Source organism: Micropterus salmoides, unplaced genomic scaffold (genome assembly GCF_014851395.1).
Source record: "Micropterus salmoides isolate LMB-PRFRI ecotype aquatic unplaced genomic scaffold, ASM1485139v1 Ms_hic_scaffold_14, whole genome shotgun sequence".
NCBI lineage: Eukaryota > Metazoa > Chordata > Actinopteri > Centrarchiformes > Centrarchidae > Micropterus > Micropterus salmoides.
The window spans coordinates 6,754,903-6,773,078 of NW_024040485.1; the positions used below are offsets into that span (position 1 = coordinate 6,754,903).

Below are 18,176 nucleotides of genomic sequence, written 5' to 3' on the forward strand. Positions count from 1 at the left end.
TAAGTGACAGCTATTGGGGGGAGCAAATCTAGGTCATCGCTGTGTTTTGGGTGCTTAGCGTCAGTATTTGGCCCAGTAGTTTCCCAGCACAGTGCTTTCCCAAAATTTACTTACCCCTTCATTCACATTCCCAACCAAAGAATATCAAGCGTGTCGGGCGGATCACTGGCTGTCAGCAGGTTATCGCATTTGGCTGCTTCCTTGTTTGTCAGTTTTAATTTTAAACATTCAGATGAAGAATATTCTGAGAGCAGGTTATCACTGAAGTGGATGGTAAGTTCCCAAGCAAGTGACTCTCCATAAGTAAACTAGGGGTCACGTTAAAAACAGTGAAAAAATACAGGATTTGGCTGCAGGCCTCTACACTGATGATACAGTTTGCTATATTACAATTTACGACAGCCATTCTAAAAAAAAAATCCAAAACTTCTTCAAGCCTTCCTTTAGTGGGCTGTAGCTGCTGAGCTTGTGTGCTGCTGAGTAAACTTTCCTTGGATAAATAAAAAAGAATAGTTTAGAAATCTGACACTATACCTCGTGGTTGTACAAAAAGAGATGAGAGAATGAAATCTGACCCGGAACAAACATGTAATTAGATGCTGAATATTATGCACAACGTCAAACTCTCTGCAGGGTTTTATTTAAATAAATGTGATACTTTTGCTGCACTTTCATCCAGTTTGAGCAGAATCTCAGGGGAGAGGCAGACCTGCTCGTGGCAAACAAGCATTCATTGGTTTTCAGGAGTAAACCACCCATGCTTCATTTTAAATGACAGTTATTTTCTCCTGTCTACCATGTTATTCAGTGTTCCCTGGGTCAGTTCATGAGGTACTGTAATCTTTATATCAAGCAGGTCTGCATGCACCGTGTCGTCTGTGAATACACCCCTCTTGGACAAACAACCTCGCCTCTTATTGTACTTAGCGATTGTGATTCTGAAAATGATGCTGCTAAAACATGGCAGATGAGCTAACTATCTGTGTTGTCAGATACTGTTGAGCATTAGGAGCATCCACAAGAAGGAAAAGATCACAACACATGCATCTTTTACCAGACTTCACAGAGCTACAACAATAAATCAATTAGTTGAATTGTCAGCTGGCACAAAACTAATCTAAATTAGTTTGATAATTAATTAATTAATTAATTAGTACATTTTTTAAGCACAGACTCACTGGCTGCAGCTCCTCAAATGTTTGCCTTCTATGAGTGGATATAACAAGTAATTTAATATGTGACATACGTTGGGCTGCAACTAAAAATCCGACAAACAGTTTGTGAGTTCAATGATTGGCGATTATTTTCTTTGGATCGACTAATTCATTAATCGAGTAATCATTGCAGCTAAAATATAGAATTTAGAACAATAAACTGATTACTGAAGAAAAAAACTGGTAGAGCAATTAATCATACAAATAGTCATAGCAGGCTTTAATGCTGCTGTATTTCAGCTACACGCTGCATGGCCAGCGGGGGTTTGGTGAACAGTGCAGTGACGGTGTGGACCAAACAGCTGGGTTCAGCCTGCTGAAGTGTCCTTGATTGTGAATCCCTTCTTATTCTGGAGGGGCTGTTATGAGGCTGATCCTGACCTGCGACGTCCACGTGCAAGAGGTGGAATTTCCCAGCAGGCATCAATCAAGCATTAGATTGGATATTATCACAAAAACAGAGTGACAGAAAGGGTCTGTCCAGGCTGCTTTACTGGACCTGGGCATGTGCCATGAAGTGTGAGTGGAGTACTGCTTTATGACCTTTAACACAAGGCTCAACCCCCTTTCTCTGTCGTCCATCTTTGTCACTCTATACTACGAGGGGGGGGGGCTGGGGGGCTGGGTTGATCTTTGGTGGGTGCCATAAGGTTAATATCCTCTCAGTCAAGGCTCGCTTCATCGGCGTGTCCTCAGGGTGACACCTCTGGTTCAAAAGATGCTCAGGGGGAACTGCCCGGGAAGCTGAAATGCCAGATGGACTCTTTTCTGCAAGTGGAAACAAACCGTTTGGCGAAACAATTGTGGTACTTGACTTCTGCTTGGTTTCTGCTCTGCATGCTAGCGCTGTCTCCACTGACCTTCCCTTTCAAGAGTCCTGAGGTTACCACACTGGAAATACAGTTCAGGCTCACCTATTAAGTCTTTAATCAGTCTGTCTACTCCCTGAGATTTCACCTTGTCCCCCACAACCTCAAAAAATCATTTAAAATCATCATAACATATAATGGGAGAGACAGAGCTTCAGAGTGCAGAGTAGAGGACTCTTTTACCTCCTGCACATCTTGTGTTTCAATCGACACCCTGATTTTCCAGACATGCTAAAGTTGCAACTCGTGATGTATTTTCAATTTGGACCAGGACTAATTTAAAATCCATCAGGCCTTGCTTTCTCTTTCACTGATGCCAAACAGAGGATATCATTTAAGCAATCAGGTAATGTAGAAGCATTCAGCTAATCATACGCCCGATCAATAAGTACAGTCAACATATTTCCCACCTTCTCTGTCCATGTGGAGACTGCAAGACTGCTGTTTGAATGGCTGACAAGTCACACTGATGCATATACTTCTAAAAAGATTTCCCTCTCCTTTGGAAAAAAAAGCATTTCCCAAATGGTTACTGTTCATTTCTCACAAATACACGTTTTCCAAACAAAACACCACGAGGTATCAGAAAAAGGATTAACATATTCAATATCTGGTTTTACTTTTAAGCAAACAGTCTTTTTTTCTCCCTCGTCTGTTTTTAGCAGCGCGTTTGAAAAAAATGTGGCTTTCTCATTTTGGCATGAAGCTCTGCTTTCAAGTCCTGCCTGCAGAATTAATCTCTCCTCTCCCTTACATTGGTCACAGTGAGTTTCAACAGGAAAAAACACTTCCATCTTATCAATAATAATCTGTGTGAGCCTGATTTATGCCCCAGCAGGCACCGCTGCACTGCTGCGGTCATGATCTAATACTCACTACCAGCTCCCCTACATTTTCCTCCTATTCTTACCTGCTCAGTATTCATATCACACGCGCTCTCTCTCCGGCTGAAAACTCCTTGGGAAACAGGTCGGAAAACTTTAGACTTTCACTGGTTACAAAGAGCTGCTTAGCATCGGTAGCAGCTGAGCATTGTGGTGTGCAACACATGTGTGTTTAGCTGTGTCTCTACTAGAGATAGCTGCCTCTGCAACACAAGCTAGCCTGTGGGGGAAGTGTGCGTTGCCGTGAGCGGTTTCTGTGTCTGCGATTCGCTTCACTTGGCTAGGTTACGCTAAACTAAATGCTTAGCTTAACACTACACCAGACGAGCCTCGCTTGGGTCTGAGCTTTAGGGTAAACATGCTGGAGCACACACAGGCTATTGCTGTCGTGTCAAAAACGCTCTCGGATAACACTGCTGACCTCAGGAGTCTCTGCAAACTGATGTCAGCTGTAAGGCACCATCAGTCAAACTGTTTGCTTTGAAGTAAAAGTGCACAGTCACTTTTCTCAGTAAGGAATAGGGCTGAAATATATTCCCAAAAAATCATACTGTGATTATTCTGACAGATGTTCCGATATAAGTCACATTTTTTGTGGGAATGGTCATTTTTGCATTTCATTTTCTGGTGTCTGTACCAAACAAGCGTGCTTAATTTATAAATGGTTTGTTGTGACAGATTTCATCTTTATCAAAATATTGCAGCTCCTACAATTTGGATGTTGCACTTGGACTTTTTACAGTTTCCATAATCTTTAGATTCATTGTTCAACCCTAATAAGAAAAGAGCTTAGATACAAACTTTACCTCCTGAAACACATACCACATGTTCCTTAAGATCAGAGTGACATAAAAAGTAAACTGTTCGACCATCTTTATGCAGATGTAAAGCTTTTTTGGAGTATCTTTCTAGGGTCAAATGTGATTTGGAACGAACAGCTAGCTCATGGGTCGTTCAGGCTAGCGGAGCAATATCACTGGCAGGAGGTGTGTGTTTGGATATCATGTCTGATTTATTCATTTCTCTCTCCTGCCACCCGATCTAACAACTCGATGACGTTAAGTATAGATGGTTGTATCCGTTCATCTGAAATCCAAATACTACAACAAAATGGCATCACTATCATACTGTATTATCTGTAATCCAAACGTTCCACAGTTCCTCACAGATTAAGCCTTTATGAATGGGTCTGTGTATCCAGTCAGCAGCCCAATATCATAATCAGAACACAGATGGAGAACAGACAGACCTACAGCCTCCCCCCTCCCATCCCCACTAATGATATCTCCATCTCCAAATCCAGCAGGCTACTTCACACCATCCCACCATCTTACATCATATTACTTAATGAGATCACTGTATTTTTAGCATGGCCGCCGCAAAATCGCCCGTCTACTGTATGTCAGGAGTTGGCAGCAGCCGTGACGAGCTCTGCGGGCAGCTCTCTGGCACGTAGCCTCGGCTGGCACGGCACTTCTGTCCTCACTAAATGAAGACCACGTCGCGGCCGTCTGGATGCCGGGCGGCAAGCTAGCTCGCTTTGAACGGCTGTCAGAGAGAAAAACGTCAAGCTGGGAGATGAGTCCGTGCCCGGGTACCAGAGAGCTGGCAGTGCGGGGGGAAGGCTTCATGTCTGAGTGGCACAGAGCCAGAGCACGGGGGCAAGCTCCACATACGTTCAGCCGTTGGATTAAAAGTTCATCTGAACTTCTGGGATGGTTGGAAGAGGCACAGCAACAGGCGGGATTTCTTCTCTACAACAGGAGTGTGTTTGGTATGAACTGTAAATTGCTCTTCACAGCGCTGAACATTTCTCTAATTGATCTTTAGTCTATTTTACATGCAAACGGATGAAATAGTCCTATTTGAAGCATTTGCATTAAAATGTATGTTCCACCTACTTTGAGCAACCCCTAATGTCCGGGCACATGTGAAACAAAAACATAAAACATAAACAACTCAAGGCCGCTCTGTGCGTGATAGGCAGTAAAGACAAAGGCATACTCCTAAACCTGCAGGCGTACAAAGCAAACTCCCCAGACGTATAGGCAGTCTGTGAGGATATACGCATGTGTTTGAGTGTGCGTGAGTGTCTGTTTACCCAGTCACACAATGCAGGGAGGAGGGGGAAAGGAAAACACTGGTACAGGCAGAACCTTTCCGAATGCAGTTTAGCAAAATGTCAAGCACGTTCAGATCACCGGCCGACTGAAATGTCACCCAGGCGAGGCAGCAAAGAGGCTAAACAGGAAAACGCTGCACAGGTGTATCTGCACAAAGTGAATGCCAGACCAATACTCATAATTACAACAACATCTGGCCACAAATGTGCACAATTTGCATCAACTGGATACAGAGGGATTAAACTCCAGAACGCCTTGACCTTCATGACCTTCATGATGTTTTTTTTTTCTCCATTAAATTTGAAGCACACTTAATGCTTCTGAAAGTGTGTGTATATGAGAGTGACTGTGTGCGTTTTTGGCCAGGGTTAAAGTCTCAAATGACCATGTGTGGCAAATTACACGTTCTAGCTTTGGAGGATCCACTTATAAAAATAACTAAAAAAGGAGCCAACTAAGGTCGAGTCAAGTCAAATTAATTCTTGTAAGGCTTTTAAGAAAAAATTTGCCACAAAGTGCTTTAAATGCAAACATACAAACAGTTAAAATTTGAAGTCATAAGGAACAGCTCGAGAGACAGTATGTGTGCCCAGACCAGCTCGGTCTGTTAAGAGGTTCTGGGCAAGGGTGTAGCTTTCCTCCCCTGAAGTCTGGTATAATATAATTGTGCTGAAGGGCTGCATGCTCACGCCACAGGAGGAGAGTTTTATATCGACGCCTGCCTGCTGTAACGGTGTCAGGTGGTATTTATGAGACTTGTAATGGGGCTGAAGCCCATGCACACCTGCTACGCTGGGATGGGTGTATATTTACACACACACACACACACACACACACACACACACACACACTAGCAGCAAAACATTGAGTTTGCTTGTTTTCTGCTTTTGGTTTGGCTGCATTTAAGTGCAGTGTTACTAAGAAAAATCTGACGAGGGCACTATGTAGATAAATAAACTGGATATGTCTTGAGATCAATTGAGTGGGAGAGAAAAGAGGCTGGCAAGGGCTTTAACTGTTTGTATAAGTAAGAACTAAAACTAAAACAACCTAAGGAGAAATCTTTAGGTCGCGGCCCACTAACATATTTCCACATACCTATCCTACTTTGGATTAATTAGTTTAATATGCACCTTTTTCCATTTCCAATTTAGCATGAGTTTATTTCAAGAAATGAGGTTTTGTTACATTGGTACAAAAAGTTATTTAACTATATGTTACGTGTCTGAATCTTTGTCAGGATTCGATTCTAAATCCCTTCTTGATTCAAGACAATTCTTAATTCAATAAAAGAAACCACTGACCCCTGTCCTTTTGACCACCGAGCTGCAAATGAAACAAAAGTAATTTATTTAACTGCATTACCTGGGAAGCACCTTGCAGTCTTCTTCCTGTTTCAAAATAATGAATTGAATTGTGTCATTTTCTGACCAACATTTCAGTATGTATTCACAAAATACTTCACTTCTGTCTTTATCAGCTAATTATCAGTAGTCAGTAAATCCAAAAAGCTTGCCTTTGTTGATGATGAACTTCGAGATTTCTTTAGTAACTGCGTGCTTCCACCTTTTTTGTTCCGTCAAAATACAATTTTTAGACCCTGTGAATTGATTCAGAATCGTAGAAGATAAGAATCATGATTAATCTCATTTTTTCACCCACTGCGCATCTAAATATGGAAAAAGTAGAAAAGATATAGTTTGGTATACACACACACTGCTCTTTTGATAAATTCTGGACCTCTGCCTGCCTTTTCTGTTAGAGGCAAAGCGACTGGTGACTAATGAGCCTCACTACAGGTTGGTGAGATTAACTCCAAGTATCTCTGGGCTCACAGTGGGATGCCTTCTGCATGAGACCAGAGGGTAAAACAAACAGTGTTGATGAAACCCAGTCAAGATGTAAAAGCTGCAGCCTCTGAGCTGCACCTGTGCCAATTCTCCTAGACCTCTACTCAGGTTACATACTTGATGAAGGCAGGAAATAAAAGTTTTTGCCCATCGACTACACTGGTTGATGGTTTCCAAAAGTTGACAGCTATTTTGGAATAACACCGCTGAACATTTTAAGACCAAAGTCAAAATCTTAAATTGTTTAATTGTAATGCCAAAACATCCCATCATTTTGTCTTATCACGTCAATAAACTGATACTAAACTATAACAGGCTGGTTATGTGGTTTGACATCTGATGTTTGTACTTCACAGTGCGAAGTGAAGATGACAGTTTACCTACGCAGGTGTAAGATAGCACGCAGAGCTTCCTCTACGTTCACTCTGCACTGGTGCATCAAGAAAGAAACCACCACTGCAGGGACAATGCAACATTAAAAAAATCAGCTTTTTTGTTTAAAGTTAAGGAAACAAAATAGAAATGTTGCAATCAGTAGGGTCACAACAAGGCCACGCTATGACCCTAGCCACCACTGCTACAACACAGGGGAAACCCTGCAAGGACACACAGGAGACCCCACCACTCACATCCTGTTGTAACAGACACACATCCTTAAAAGTAAACAAGCCACACAATAACACATAATCGTTTATCGTAAACATACTACAGGAAACACAAATGGTGTGTTAGCCTTGCCCCACAGGTTTCCCTCAGAGAAGGTAGAGGGAGCCAAAAACCCACTGAGTACCAGCAGCGCAAACACAGAAACAAAATGATGAGAAAGCCTGCAGTGTCGTTTGTCCACGTCTCTTGTAGACTGAACAGCTGACGCCTCAGCAATCACGCTGCAGCAGCAACACTGATGCCAAAAACTGCTTTGATCAACAACAATCTACCAAAGTGGATAAGCACGGTGGCATTCTCTGTGACAGCAGAGATCCTAAATGCTCAGCAGAAAAAAAGAACAACAATTACAGAGGGAAAGCAAATTGGAAATTGCATGTGATAATAAATACAAACATGCTGTGCAAAAGTCAAAACCACTGTAGGTTATGGTGATCGTTTTTATCAAAAAAGCCATGTGTCGTGAGTTAATACTAAACGTGTTAGTACCATGCACTATCCATTAACCTACACTGGATGCAACTAATGATTCTTAATGATCTTAATCATTGATTGATCTGCCCATTATCTCAATTAGTCTACTAAAAGTCTATAAAATGTCAGAAAATAGTGTTGTCTAAAACCCAAAGATATTTAATTTAGTATCACATAACAGAAAGAAAACCGCAAGTCTTTATAATTGAGACTGTATGTCCATCAATAAATAGTTTCAGCTCCAAACAACACAAGAAATGAAAGCTAAAACCTTGTGGTGCTGGTGCCATTATCTCGCCCAAAGACATACACAAAAAACACCAGAAAGCACACTTCACGACTGAATGTCAATTTGCTTAAAACCCTGTAAAAACATCAGCGCCAAATAATTTCCCTGGGATATATCCAGGGAAATATGAGAATCAGTCCCACATAAAAGAGCTCCATCAACTCACAGCGAAAGGCCCAGTCATGACTTGACAATTATATTAGTATTATAATATTAATGTTAAACTGGAGAGTGATGTTTTGGGAAATCCTGTCTGCGATCGTTCCTGTCTCTTTCAATTGTCCCGGTTAGTCTATCAGTTGTGTGTTCAGTCATGTTGGCTATTAGGGCTGTAACTCATCATTATTTTTAAATACCACTGCATTTTTCATACTGTATCCAGGCTATAATCACTGCCAAAGATGCAGCCTCTACATACTAACTGTGGTGGTGGTGAATACTTGTGCAAAACAGTATTTAAACAGTATATTTCAATCACTTTATATAGATCTATTTTCACTGTTTCATTAAATGGTTGATTAGTGTCAAAACAGCCAAGGTAAATCTACCTTGATTAAATGTTGAAACTGAAAGACTGAAGAAGAATAAAACATTTTCATAGGCACTGTATCTGCCTATTCTACCAACCCCTGATTCACTGGATTCGCAGTGTTAGCCCATCAAGTGCTGATCACTTATGGGATACAAAAAATATGCAGTGGGCACCGTTTCTTTTGTCTATAAAATGTCTTCTGATGTTGTTCTGTCCATTAAACTATTCTGAAACTATATTCAGTTTGCAACTAGATAAACAGCAAGTCTTAACATTTGAGTTGAGTGGATGGCAACAGCAAAAATTTGGTATTTTTGCTTGATAAATTACGTAAACTGTTAATCTATTACTATAAATTCAATAGTTTTTTTCAGTCAATGAACAAATTATACTAACTAGGCCTACTAGTTCTTCTTCTATTTATCCTACCAAGCACGACCTGCTACGGCAGTAACCATAAAACACTTTGCTTCTTGGACAACAGAGCATGTTCCCAGAGATCTCACATCAAACATCGATTTTATGGACTGGCTATAGGCTGTCACTGTTGTGTCACACAAATCAGTGACAGCAGAATGACATGTATTCAGATAAAAAGCCCGTGCGTGCAGTATGACTTTGAGGCCCTGCCGTCACCCTGCCAACAGCCTCAGTGGGGTGGTAATGCTGTTATTGTCACAGCTTCGGCGCCAACGTGTTGCTTCTTGTCTTCAGCTCATCAAAAACCGAGCGCTCTTCTCGCTCAACGGCCGCCTCAATTACAGCAGCATCACCACCGGCTCTGTCGTCCCTCCATCCATCCAGCCTGGGTGTAATTCATCAGGGCTGGGTGGCCTCCATTAGCGCTCCTCCGCAGGGACAGGACATCCTCTAAAGCACAGCACTCAGAGAGCGCATTGGGGCCCCGCACTTTACCCTAACAGCTTCATCAACTCTGCATCCCTAGAGCCAGACACACACACACACACACTCACACCAAACACGCACCAACACACAACCTCTGGAGGGCCCAATTAGCAGCCATCACCTGTAATTCAATAACAACACTCCCTTTTCTTTCAGCCTCTCCAGCTCTCTCTTTCACTCAACCGTGAATCTGCTTGCATGATTTTACAAGGACGACTCCTAATGTTCCCCTGCTTCAACTAAATCTAAATCTACACTGACAGTTTATTAAGAGATTTGAATATGCTGGCATATTTTGTTTGCAAGCAAACATTGTCTGCCACCTCCTCTCCCTTCTTCCTCCCGGTGTTCACTTTTACAAGCGTCGTATATCATCCCTCTGGCTCCACGCACTGCATATCAAACCCACTGGACAAAGGATGGAGCAGAGACACAAGGAGAGAATCCACATTGCACATCTCAACTCAGCAACTCAGCTCTAATCAAATCCTCTGGTCCATTTCAGTTTGTTCACCCGCCATCCATCCTGCATGACGGGAGGCGGAAAACAGACAGCCGCTATCCAACTTTGAAGCATAACATCACAATAAAATAAATAAAGAGAAACCTGCCCACAGAACATAAACTGTTTGATGTTCAAACACAAATAGCAGCGCTGCCCAGGAGACCAATCAGAAACCAGCGCAACTGACCTGGCAAATTCTTTTCATTATCAACTAATCTACCATCCTATCTTGATTAATTAATTTATTGTTAGCTATAAAACAGCAGAACATTGTGAAAATGTTCAGTTAATTTCCCAGTCCACAAGGTGACATCAACAAGTTGCTTGTTTTATCCAACCAACAAGCTGCAGCCCATCACCTTTGAGAAGCTCTAACTATCAAATGTTTGGCATTTTTGCTTGAAAAATGACAAATAATGAATCAATTAACAAAATAGTTGACTATGCGCTTAACTGACCCATCACTGGTCAAAGATTCAAAATCCACTGACACGTGGGAGCACCAACCTGGCAACAACCAATCACGTTTATTGAATTCCTTTGGGAAACTGAACCACCAAATTGTTTTCTACTCCAAACTCAAGTGCGTAAAAGTAAACAAAAAGGAAGTTGTGGTCAATGGTTCCCAATTCTCCTGAGATGTAACTTTAACGAGCTACCACGACTTAAGAAACAACATCTCTACAGAAGTGAATTACTCTGTGTGTCACTACAGCGGCAATGGGAGAAAATAACAAATAATAACTATTGAACTAATAATGCCCTGTCATTATTTGTGTCCGTATGTTTGAACAAGAGGTTCCCAAAATGCCTTGCAACAAAACCCCCGAGAGGGGGCGTGGTTGATTTCAACCAAAGGTAGGTATATAAAAATAGCTTTCTAGCAAACTCGTTTTTGAACATTTAGGTGATTAAGCCTCCCTTTGTGCCACATATTTTCAGCAATGTACACTTCATTATCAGCTTTTCGGTGACTCTTCTCACTTTACGCGCACGGTGATCTGAGACACAAAAGACTCAAATGGAGAGCCAGCTACACTGTACAAAAGGAGACTAAATCAATCTTCTGTGCTTCTAATCTAATATTCCACTGCCACCTGTCCTGCTGCTGCCCTACCCACTGAGGTCTCTGAGGGGTCTTTAGTGAGTCCAGGCCTTTCCTAACCCACCTGTCCACCGCTCATGATTTATGTCTCCTGAGACCACTGGGGCTGATGGGAAGTCACCTCCCCTGCTCCTGCTGTAGGTTTTACTATTTACTTTTTTAGCTTTATTAAATCACTAATAAGTGGGAATTTTTCAAGAATGCTTTAGTTTCATATAGCTTTGCTTTGTTATAGTAATAAAATGTGAAATCAGAGTACATAAACCCACTGTGGTTCTTTTAAGGTTCTGGAGAAATCCTAATACCAGGACAAACACCACAAAATAGAGCAAACAATGACACAGCAAGTAATGTAACTAACGTAAGCTAAATTGTGGGTTACGAAACTGTACAGTTGCTGTTGCAAAGCTAACACGCAGAGAGGACGAGAGCAGCCCACCAGCTCCAGACAGCGATACTCACAGCTCTCCTGCTACTATAGCTAACATCACAACAACAGCATACCTTGCCAAAATAGAAAGTAAGCTGAAGGTCTGTGGGGAAGCTGTTTAACATTGCCTGACAATGAAAATAATCCTTAGTTAAAAACCTTCAAGTCAGTAGCTTATACAATCACATAAGACAAAGAAAAAAATCCTCACAATAGAGAAGCTGGAACTACTTGTTTAAGCACCATTTCATTCTATGACTGACTGACACAAAAGGATTTTTTACAAAGAACAATGATTCTGTTCAGAGAAAAACATGGAGGTCATAATCTAATATTAAGTTGGGCTTTAACTTTGTACTGTGTTCTTTAATTCAGCCGTCTCATTATTCCACTCCTTCTCTCCTCAGCGCTGCATTTCCTTTCGTTTCAGCTTTCCTACACCTGTTTATCTTTCTGGTGTACCTTTGAGATGTGTCCCAATTTTAATGGAAGTGAATCAAACGAGTAGCCTATCACAGGCGAGCGCCATTCCACTTCAATGACCAACACGCACAGGATTACGGCTCAACTTAGTCTCTGCTGTACAGCACATGTGGAAGTGGCTCGGTGTTATGCCTGGAGGCAGGCAGCAGCTCTGGGCGGCGTTTTCACTGATTTCCTCTCGAGGAGCCGGCGGCCTCTGTTCTGCTTCTCAGGCGGCAGGAGAAAAAAAGAGAATGGAGGATGGCAGGATATGCAAATTGTACCACCGCCAAAGGAGAGGGAGAGGAGTTTCCCACCGGCTGAGTGTGAAAGAGTGCTCCCCCTCTCCCACACACACACACAAACACACACACACACAGGACTTTGAATGGGATTCTTTCTTTTGACACACACTGGCCTACACGCACACATAACCCACAAAATTACAAAAAAACACGTATAGACACAAGTTAAAACACACACACAGGCATGGTTTGAGGTGGGATACTGGTCAGCAACAGCAGCAGAATAAACTGTGTCCCTTCACCACAGGCTGCCTTTCACCGCTTAGCCTTGGTTAACAACACAGTATAGATTAAAGTTTTAGCTGCTAGCTGCTTGGGGAGCCTCTTGAATACATGAATATTCAGGTGGTATAATGAGAACGATGAAAGGGAACTGCAAAGCAGGTTACTTGTGAAAATGGGTTAGGCCACCTTTAAGAAAAGTGCTAATACGGGTTTGGCAGTTCCTCTGAGATTTTATGCACCAGCAGTGCTGGAGGTAAATTTCAGTTCTGGTTCCCCATTTGGCTTTGTTTTGAGCGTAGGTGGTAGTGAGCAAACTCTGTCTTCATAACATCCATTTTAAATGGCATTGTAGGTTTGGTTTATGCTGGCTTTAGTATAATCTTATTTTAATTTAACACGGCAGAATATACAGACAATAGATCTTTCTACCGCTCTTCTGAGCTCTTCAGTTCTTAGCATGGCACATATCTTTCACATGTTATATGAGGGCACAGCAGCTTTAAAATCTTCATTAAATTATACCAATTAACGGCCACAAAGACATTCAATTCTTGATTTCTCTTAAAGGCTTTGATTACACTGACTAACAATAACTTCTGTGATTTGACATTATTGTGAATATTTAGATTTTATTGGAGTTTTGAATGTGTGACAAGACCCATTTTTGCAGCCAAGACACAGAACAAGAATTGGATAATTATTCCAGCTTCATTTCTGTTTTCCCAATTTGTCCTCAAGGTCCACCTGCCTTTAAGTATTTACTGCAATTCTAGTCTTGCACACTTATAATTATATACTTATAATTAAGGTGTTGATTAGCCCTAAGTTGATTCAGGTGTGCATGGAGTCTGTACACACCATTTTGTTATAATCTGATGCAAATATTTGCTAGGGGAAACTTTCCTTGTGTATTTCTCATTTTTATGTAGCACCCTGCTGTTCACTGACAAAGCGCTTCTCGGCACATGTGGCTCATGTGGTTTCTGGTGTAACTCAGTTCCATTGACCTTTGACCTCTTTGTGGAGAACTGAGTGACTCAATCGGGGCCAATTTTCGAAAATGCATGTTGTCAACACTGGTGTTGATATAGGCAACTTATAGTTTTGAGTTTCAAAAGCCACATTGCCACGCATGTTTCAGTTTTACTCCTCAGTGCAGCACAGCCTAGATGACATCGCTCTCAGTTTCGTATCAAATCAGAGGGCTACACATCATTTCCCTTCCACCTCGGCTAAAAATAGTTCCCAGTTGAGTGTTCATGAGTTGCATGGGCAAATCACACCTGCATGACAACAGGCACGTCTGGGCTGGCTAATGTTTTTAGTCATTTTTCATTTTATTTAGGCTACTTTCTGTACATGTAATTTAGTTAATAAAGTGATTGTTGCTGTATAGTTCTTGATGAATTACATGATCCAGATGTGGATTTAACTGCAGAAACACTGTACAAGTCAGGGTGGTTTAAACTGGTTTAAAGCTGATGTGTACGCCTTTATTAGGCTGTATTGAGACATCTTTCCATGCCTGATCTGTCAAGGTGCCTTTATCAGTCGACGCCATCTAATTGAAACGCAACAGCATCAGCAGGAATCACTGATTTTCCCTCACAGGCACCATGTTTATACATGTAACTCCCTACAAACAGGCCTGTGTTGTTATACAAAGCCTGGAGGAAAGTCGCAGTTTCCCACCTTGACACTAACACACACATACACACAAACAAACACGCACACACACTACTCAATTAGTCACAGCAGCAGCATCAGTAGCCCTGATGCACCTCCCCCTCTGGACCATAAAAGGCGATGGGAGGGCTCAATACTGACTTGCTAAAGACATCCTGTAGTGCTTTGTCATTCCACAGGCCCATTTGTGCAAGGGAAATAGCACGCACACACACACACACACACACACACACACACACACACAGCCCCAGGATCTTTAGCACAAGGAGAAAGTAACATGAATGACCAATGGTCATGGATCAATTAACAGCTACCATTGATCACAACCGCTTCTAATAACTCCATTTTCCTATGACACTGCCATCTCCCTTAGAGACTACAAAGGTGAACATGTGCATGAATATTCATATTACACAAAAAAATACATAACAAATAATTACTAGTCATTCGTATATAAATAGCTGTGGTTTTTTTTGCGTAATTGCATATGTGATTAGACAACATTATAACATCTATTATTTGTTATCAAATTAATATAATGAGTGTACCAGGATGTACCCAGCCAATGGCAAGGCAAATTAGCTACAAATAAATGAGTGATATTATCTCAGAAGCTGGACACTCACGTGACTCCTCTGCCCTGTAGGACAGCTGTACTGGAGCACCTTAGGGCAACCTCAAGAAAATGTCTCATTCATACAAAGACAAAAAAGACTAAAGAGGACTACAAAACACGGTGCAGCATTTATATTTAACCTGTTTTTCCTTTGAGATAGTATGACTGTACAGGGTCGAGCCATGCCACAGTGTGTCATGGTCTAAAAACACTGGTAAACAGAAATAGTGAACTATACAGCACTGATCTGAAGCAATAGGCTTCAGCCCATGGTCCTTATAAGATGATGCAAAGCTTGCTTGTACAACATGCAAAGTATTAATAGAGCAGCATCAACATCTACGGAGGAGAGCTGAATAAATACCAGACGCAGATAAAATGCCACTCATCTACCCATGAAACAACAGCAAGCTGATCAAAGACCCTATCACCAAAGAGACAAGAGTATTCCTTTAAAACAGTAACTCAAAGCGCTTTCATATCAACAAATGTCTGTTTCCCAGTGAACAGCCATTGAAAGCTGTTGTAAACACTACACTTGACGGTTAACGCACCACTGCTTAAAGGTTCCCTGTGGAGTTTTGGACTTGTAGTAGCACTACCTTTTCTTTATCTTGCACAGGCAATTCACGCAATACACATTCCTGCCATTATTATTTTTTTATTCTTGAAAGGATGTTATAAATACCTAGAGCTTAGTCCATAAGCTCGATCCTAACACATAATGCGAATTGCCGTTAATGAGGAAAAGAAAATTTGCATCACAATCACGACAATATTTTCTAACAAACGGCCCCTTTAACTTCACATGCTGAACATAAAACGACACGTGTGCTCATACTTACAGGCATATATTTACTGCGCTCTGTTGAAACACACTAATAGCTGCTGGCTTCACATTGCTAACACTCCACACTGACCAGCTACAACAACCTCAAGGGTCAACACTCAATCTCAAAATTCACAGTGAGTTTAAAAACAAGGCCACCACTGTAAGCAAATTGCACACAATGGTTTCACACTTTTCCACTGGTCTACAGGTGGCGGTAACACACCAAGATGTGCTGCAAAGCGCCAGCAAAGTCAGGAAAGAAGAAGACTGCTAGCTAGTAAAGATGGACACAAACAATGCTGTATTTTGGATGAGGAAGGAAATGCATTCAACATGTTTGTTAGACCTCAGTGATGTGTACACAATGCGTTTTGGTGAGTAACTCTGAATGGAGACATAACTTTTGTTTGTTTACAAGAAAACTCCACAGGGTACCTTTAAAATCCCAACCCTTTCCTTATTTATCCAAAAACCTCGATGGGACAGACGGACAGATGGTGGTGAAGGCCCGGCCCCTGGCAGGCTTGTACATATGAGCAGTCTGAGCCTGGGAGTAGGCCGCTGTGTTTATCCTGTCAAGGTATGTTAACACCAGGCCACATTCCTGTAGTCCCTAAATTGCAGTGTTAGATTACAGCCCAGCTGAGAGCGCACTCGTACACACACAAACACGCAGCACTTTTAAGCAAGAGGAAAGGCGTTAGATGACGAAGTCGTGACCAAAGTGGCAGCAGCAACAGGCGGAGTGTGTGGAGGGACGGCACCTGCCATTTACAGAAGAAGAACTGAAGAGGACTGACATACAGTGGAGCTGTGGACCGGTTCAATAAGGCCATTAGGTTTAAGTAAAAACAATCACAACTTTTTCCTTTCTCCTCCACCCTTTACAAGGATGTGCATATACATTTACTTTAAAAACACAGCAGTAACTTTTTTATATACTGCGCATGCTGCTAGAACTCACTGTAATGTACAGTGTAATGGGCAAAAACTTGTACAGTAAGAGAAAAGTAAAGGTTGTTGGGAGTCTCTGCAGGCCTATACCTCGATGACACTAATCATTTGCTGGGCTTTTATACCAGCATGTTTACAGCTGTTGCCTGGTGGGAAATCATCTCTGTATAGAAGTAGAGCAAGGCCAACTGACATGTCATCTATCAGTAAGACCAGGCAGGCTGGTATTACTTTGTTTAGATAGTTGAGAGTCCCTTCCACAAACAAACTGCAATATGGCTCATTATGAATGATATCATACCTACAGGAAATGACTCGAAAACACAAGGTTATATGGGTCTGAAGAGGTGGAGTTTAAACAAGACACTATAGTTTGGACCCTACAATAGCAGTGGTAGGTGTGAGTGTGCCCTCAGCACATATTGTTAAAGATGCCAAATTGTTATTAACCATTTACACTATTACTATCTCTATGTGATGTAATCTGGGGACTATATGTGCAATACTTTGTCTTATAATGTTCTCAGACCATAAACAAAATTCTGTAAAACTCTAAAAGTGAGGAAAGCAATTCATTTACTGCATTAATTCGCTAATTGACTCATCAATTAGCGAATTAATGCAGTAAATGAATTGGCTGTTTTCATCAATCATTGATAAATCATACCTTTCTAAGAAAAAATGAAAAAATATTCTCTGGGTTCCAGCTTCTAATATGGATTTGCTGCTTAAACTGAATATTTTGCTCTTGGATTGTTGGTTGGACAAAACAAAATATGCAGACTTGGGAAATTATAATGGCCATTTTTCACTGTTGTTTGATGATAATTTTATTGAGAAAGTAATCTGTAAATTAATTGGTCATTAAAATAATCATTGGGAGATTTGGCTTCATTATGACTAAAAGCATTAAAATGTGTAAAGTGAAATGTCACCTGAGGGATATCAGTTATCAGAAAAGGTGGGATGTAATGTAAGTTAAGGTCTGTCAACTCAGTGTCTATTACATGGCAGAAGTTTGTCCATCACCTTTAGATTGGCATGTAAATTAGTTATATTTTTAAATGACAAAGTCAGTAGCATGAGCATATGACCTGTGAAGGAAATTACAAGCACAAATTAAAGCTTTTTTTGTGAAAGTACATAGTTGATAGCATCAGCGGCTGTTTGCCACATCATGGTGATGACAGGCTGGAGGTCATGGTGCATTAGCGCAGGCTAATGTTTGGTTCGGTTCTTTTGAAATGCA

At 41.3% G+C, this 18,176-nt stretch overlaps 3 protein-coding genes across 5 annotated transcripts in view; all 3 read right to left on the bottom strand.

Annotated features, from left to right (window-relative positions):
- The window catches only part of LOC119901727 (acyl-coenzyme A thioesterase 1-like), a 252,914-nt gene that overhangs the window by 157,477 nt on the left and 77,261 nt on the right, over positions 1 to 18,176 (bottom strand). The gene's annotated exons all lie outside the window — the stretch shown is intronic.
- Positions 1 to 18,176, bottom strand: part of LOC119901730 (acyl-coenzyme A thioesterase 5-like) — a 246,313-nt gene that overhangs the window by 132,199 nt on the left and 95,938 nt on the right. The gene's annotated exons all lie outside the window — the stretch shown is intronic.
- LOC119901723 (zinc finger E-box-binding homeobox 1-like) overlaps positions 1 to 18,176 on the bottom strand; it is a 69,533-nt gene that overhangs the window by 48,921 nt on the left and 2,436 nt on the right. The window lies entirely within an intron of this gene.